Genomic DNA, 6189 nt, shown 5'->3' with positions numbered 1-6189 from the left:
AGTTTGTTTCCTGGCCATTAGATGGCAGCATTGTGTAAGAGGAAACAGGCTCTTTGTTGCAGTGACTGATAACTGGGTGGAACTAAACTCACTGATTATCTGAGAGCCATGCACTGTCATGTCCCTGGACTCAAACAATAAAAACTTGAAAAAACATGAAGAAAATGTTGAGGCATAATCAGAGGGAGCATGTTCAGATCAATAATACTGTTGTACAGATTCCATTCTCAATTTCAACATGTTTGGCACATGAATTACACAGAAATATATCATCTGAACAACAATGATCACAATTTTGGATGAACTAGCTTGCCTTTCATATTTAGGTCCAGTGCTCACTCTGTTTGGGGAAGTCTTCTCCAGCTCTTTCCACTGCCATTCCTTTAGGTCTTTACGTTTTATTCCCATATTGTAATAGTTTTTTTGTTTATTTTATGTAGATAGTGTACATTTCTGACGAAACAATTTCTGCCTGTTCAATTAATTTATTTGATTGAAAAAGTTTATTCTAAACACTTGGTCGACTGCTTATATCCTCCACACTAGCTACGGTCTCAGACCTTTACACAGTGCACCCCCCCAACTCCCCGGTTGTCTCTCCCCGACCTGAAGACTCCATTTCATCACCAGTCAGACTCAAGCAGAGAGCGCGTGACCCCATGTTGGTCTCTCTGGATCCCCAACGCTCAACAGTTTTACATCCCTCCCCATCCTCATCTCATGCTTTGTGCTCCTCAGAGAAACAGTGATTTATGAATTGTAATATTTATCATAAAACTGCGCTCTTGCATGCTTGCAGCTCCCATTATTCATCCGGGGTCTCTTTTGGGACTGCACCAAAGAGGCATGCCAATATGTCTGGGAAACTAGAAGGTGAAGACTTGGGGTTGGAGGAGCGGAACATGATCCAAGAAATGGAGGGGATCAAAAGTTCACTGTGTACATTTTTTCATACTGCGAATTTGATTACAGTGTGGAAAAAGTTGAAAAAGAAAGATTAAACAATCGCACGAGTAATGCCTCTATTGCCTTGGGGGGCACGCCGGGAGCCCTGGACAGTTTTGCTGAAACACTCCATTTATTATCAGCTTTTTTTGATTTACTCGTGTGGATGGAGGCAAGGGCACTGAACAGTGATGTGTTGAACACATCTTGTTTAAAGCTGAAGGAAGGGGTGTGGCTGTTCTAGCTAGCTGTTCATGATCAGGGGGGGGGGCAATATCCCCACCCGCCATGGAGAATGTCCTTAAAGTAACACGTAAAAGAATAGGACTATGTCTATAGACAGCGTACACAAAATTTCCCGCCGACACTATTAATTTGAAACATAAAAATGCAGTTGTTTAGGGACCAACGGCGATGTGGTAACGCGGTGGAATCCAGCCTAAAAATAAGTGAAGTGTGTGCTTGGTACTGCTGGGTGCTGGGCATGGTCAGAAGGAGTTAACTAACGTGACTGACTGAGGCCTGCTCTGCTTGCTGCAGGAATGTCCTGTGGTTCCCAGTTCACTGCCACCACACTTAGCTGGCTCCCACTGAAGATATAATGGGTGAGATTTTTCCGTTGGATGCATATAAAGAGAGAGGGGGGGCTAGTCAAGGAGAGAGAGATAAGGGAAGAACCCTTCTAGGGGTGTTCAAACTGAATAAAACCAGAGATGGAGAGAGAGAATGCAAAAGGGATCTATAGAACTGGGAAATTAGAATAAGAGCTGAAGAGGGAGAGCTAGGTGGTGTGGGTGAGGGAGAAGGAAAGCGAGAGTGTCTGGCGTTTATGGATAGCAGATGTGGTGCTGTGGGGTTTTGGCAGGGGCCGAGCGCGCCTGAATCCCGCACCGGCTGGGTGGCACCGGGGTGAGAGGGAGGTCACTGCACCGCAGCACACAGCCCATAAAACACAGAGAGGGAAGATAGGGAGAGAAGGAAGACTGCCTGGGCCTCACACACCAGCCTGGGACTCCAAGGCTGTGAGGGTGAGCAAATCACACTCACAAACACTATGCATTCTTAGGTTGAGAAAAAACAATGATCTCTTAGACCAGGGATGTTAAAATTGGCCTGAGGTACAGGAAGGGGTCCACGATAGTGGAAAATAGTGATTTTATGAATATCGCTAGCTGCAACAGAATACATACCATTGTGGATACAATTTGTATTTGTCTGTGTCCAGTATGAAGGACGGTACAGGTAGTTTCATGAGTCAATGCAAACTAGCGTTAGCGCAATGGCTGCGAGTTTACAGGAAAAGTTAGCATGCTAGCTATTCCTTTGATCCAACTCTGAGGAAGTAGATAAAGGGCTTCCTTGCCAAATTTTCTAACTATCCCTTTAATATGGAGGAAATTACAGTTATTGCTATTAATTACAGGGGTTTTTCTGTATAGACAATTCTGAGGCTGGCCGTCTAAGTGGTAATTTAGTTGACACTGAAAAACAGTTTGTGTCAACTTCAACAACCAAAACCAGATAGAAAGCATGCAGAAAAGATATTGAACTATATATATTTTTTATTAATACCATCTTTGAGAACAAACAATCAAAATAAAAGCTAGACAGTCAGGGATAATAATTAATTGTTTAATTTAAACGGGCATTCAGGCCACATACCCATTGATTTTATTATAATGTTTGAGCAGAAGAACATAGCCTTACGAATGGCAAAATGCATAGAATCGCAGGAAATTAGCTTTAAAACTGCTAAATTGTCTCTCAGCTCCATGCCAAACTGTAGAATTGGCAAAAATTTGCTTTACAACAGCAAAATGCTCTCTACGCCGACAAGATACCTTTCCCGTTCGAGCAAATAGACTATGTTAGAGTGAACTCTGGAGACGTCAAAATAATGAAACTATCTACAAAAAATGTTAATTTAAAAATATTGATTACTTCTACTTGCCATTGACATTCACCTAATGATAAGACACAATTATACTGAACAAAAATATAAATGCAACATGTAAAATGATCCCAGAATAAAAGATCCCAGAAATGTTCCATAAGCTCAAAAAACATATTTCTCTAAAATGTTTTGTACAAATGTATTTACATCCATGTTAGTGAGCATTTGTCCTTTGCCAAGATAATCCATCCACCTGACAGGTGTGGCATATCAAGAAGCTGATTAAACAGTATGATCATTACACAGGTGCACCTTGTGCTGGGGACAATAAAAGGCCACTCTAAAATGTGCAGTTTTGTCACACAACACAATGCTACAGATGTCTCAAGTTTTGAGGGAGCATGTAATTGGCATGCCGACTGCAGGAATGTCCACCAGAGCTATAGCCAGAGAATGTAATGTTAATTTCTCTACCATAAGCCGTCGTTTTAGAATACGGTACGTCCAATCGGCCTCACAACCGAAGACCTTGTGTAACCAAGCCAGCCCAGGACCTCCACATCCGACTCCTTCACCTGCGGGATCGTCTGAGACCAACCACCCGGACAGCTGGTGAAACTGTGGGTTTGCACAACCGAAGAATTTCTGTCAGAAACCGTCTCAGGGAAGCTCATCTGCATGCTCGTTGTTCTCACCAGGGTCTTGACCTGACTGCAGTTCGGCATCGTAATAGACTTCAGTGGCCAAATGCTCACCTTTGATGACCACTGGCACGCTGGAGAAGTGTGCTCTTCACGGATGAATCCCGGTTTCAACTGTACCGGGCAGATGGCAGACAGCGTGTATTGCGTTGTGTGGCCGAGCGGTTTGCTAATGTCAACGTTGTGAACAGAGTGCCCCATGGTGGCGGTAGGGTTACGGTATAGGCAGGCATAAGCTAAGGAAAACAAACACAATTTTTATTTTATCGATGGCAATTTGAATGCACAGAGATACCGTGACAAGATCCTGAGGCCTATTGTCGTGCCATTCATTCGCTGCTATCACCTTGTGTTTCAGCATGATGATGGAAGCTGAAAATGTCCCAGTTCTTCCATGGCCTGCATACTCACCAGACATATCACCCATTGAGCATGTTTGGGATGCTTTGGATCGATGTGTAAGACAGCTTGTTCCAGTTCCCGCCAATATCCAGCAACTTGGCACAGCCATTGAAGAGGAGTGGGACAACATTCCACAGGCCACAATCAACAGCCGGATCAACTCTATGCGAAGGAGATGTGACGCTGCATGAGGCAAATGGTCACACCAGATACTGACTGGTGTTCTGATCCACGCCCCTTCTTTTCTTTAAGGTGTGACCAACATATGCATATCTGTATTTCCAGTCATGTGAAATCCATAGATTAGGTCCAAATGAATTTATTTACATTGACTGATTTCCTTGTATGAACTGTTACTCGGTAAACTTAGAAATTGTTGCATGTTGCATTTATATTTTTGTTCAGTGTATTATTATTTTTTCATAACAGATGATGGGAGTCCCTGGGTCGCCGGTTTGCCTGGGCGGGGGTCCCTGGGAAAGAAAGGTTTGAAAACCCCAGTCTTAGACCACTAGAAACCTAGTAAACTCGTAAATTATCAGTGCATCAAACAGTTAAGTAATGACACAGATTTCTTATGTCAAATGGATCAGTAATGTTCCCTCAGTGGTAGGTTCTCCATACAGTGAAACATATCATTTGATAATGTGGGTAGACTGGGAATGTTCAGCCACACCATAGCTCTGTATTGAACTCATGGCAGAATTGTTACAGCGATGCTAGAAAGTAGGCCACCCACATGTGGTCTGACCCATTCTTACACGGTCTATTTTCTTATTATCAATCCATCCTCAACACTTTAACACTGCGAACATAACAGACTAGGGCTGATAGAGGATCACACCGGACACATCTCTTACCTCACACTACCACTCTCACAATTAAGATATCACAATATCTTATCACAAATCCTGTATTTCCCCCCGATTGAATATACTCTCCCAAACTTTTCTATCACCTCACACTTTATTTTGTTCTTTCCTTTATGATATCCAACCCTCTCTTTCTTGTTCCCCTTTTTTCTCCCCCTTAGCCTGGTCCTGACTCCCTGATTCCTGGGGCCTGGCCAAGGCGTGTGTCCCTGGAGGAGCCAGCAAGGAGATGGAGAGAGGGGGCAGCGAGGGGGCGCAGAGACAGGCTCCAAAACCACAGCTGCAGCAGTCTTTCCTTCTCTCTCTCTCTCTCTCTCTCTCTCTCTCTCTCTCTCTCTCTCTCTCTCTCTCTCTCTCTCTCTCTCTCTCTCTCTCTCTCTCTCTCTCTCTCTCTCTCTCTCTCTCTCTCTCCTGTCCTCTTTCCCTTCCCTTCACGTTGTAAGGAACTGGCCTGGCACACTCCCCAGCTCTGCCATTAATCAGGGAGTGAGGGGTAGTTCAGCGTGTGTGTGTGTGTGTGTGTGTGTGTGTGTGTGTGTGTGTGTGTGTGTGTGTGTGTGTGTGTGTGTGTGTGTGTGTGTGTGTGTGTGTGTGTGTGTGTGTGTGTGTGTGTGTGAGCGCACATGTGGCTGAATGTGTGTGTTTATGCGTATGTTTGTGTGTGCTGATAGAGAGCTGGATGGAATGGGGGTGATGGTACAGAGACCAGGACCTCCCAACAAAGCTGAAGAGTTCACCCAGCGAGCGAAAGGGAGGGAGGCTGACAGACAAAAAGCCTGGTGTACAGATTGTGACTGCCAGTGAGAGACAGAGGACGAGCTAGATGATCTACAGAGGCAGAGATGGTCCAGGCCTTTCCGTATGTACATGACCCACATTCTTCAGGCAGAGAAGTGATGGGACTGTCTGTTATCCTCAGAATGACTCTTCTGCCCAAGACCAACATAACATTTTAAATACCTTTCACGAACACTTTGAGAATGTTCATGTGTGTGCAGCAGAGTGCAAATCAGGGACAAGACACAAGTGTGTACGACAGGTAAGAAAGTACAGACATCATTATACAGGGACGGTTCCCTGAAGGAAAGCAGTTCATACAAAGTCCATGAGACCCTCCCTCCCTCCCCCTCCCCCTCCAGTCCATGCCCCTCCGCCCTCCCTGTTTAACTCCCCCCCCCCCCCTCCAGTCCATGCCCCTCTGCCCTCCCTGTTCAACTCACTCCCCTCCCTCCCCTCTGCTCCTCCAGTCCATGCCCCTCCGCCCTCCCTCTTCAACTCCCCTCCCTCCCCCCTCCCCCTCCAGTCCATGCCCCTCCGCCCTCCCTCTTCAACTCCCCTCCCTCCCCCCTCCTCCTCCAGTCCATGCCCCTCCGCC

This window comes from Salvelinus alpinus, chromosome 21, assembly GCF_045679555.1.
Source record: "Salvelinus alpinus chromosome 21, SLU_Salpinus.1, whole genome shotgun sequence".
NCBI lineage: Eukaryota > Metazoa > Chordata > Actinopteri > Salmoniformes > Salmonidae > Salvelinus > Salvelinus alpinus.
Note: the sequence above shows the minus strand (reverse complement) of the source record.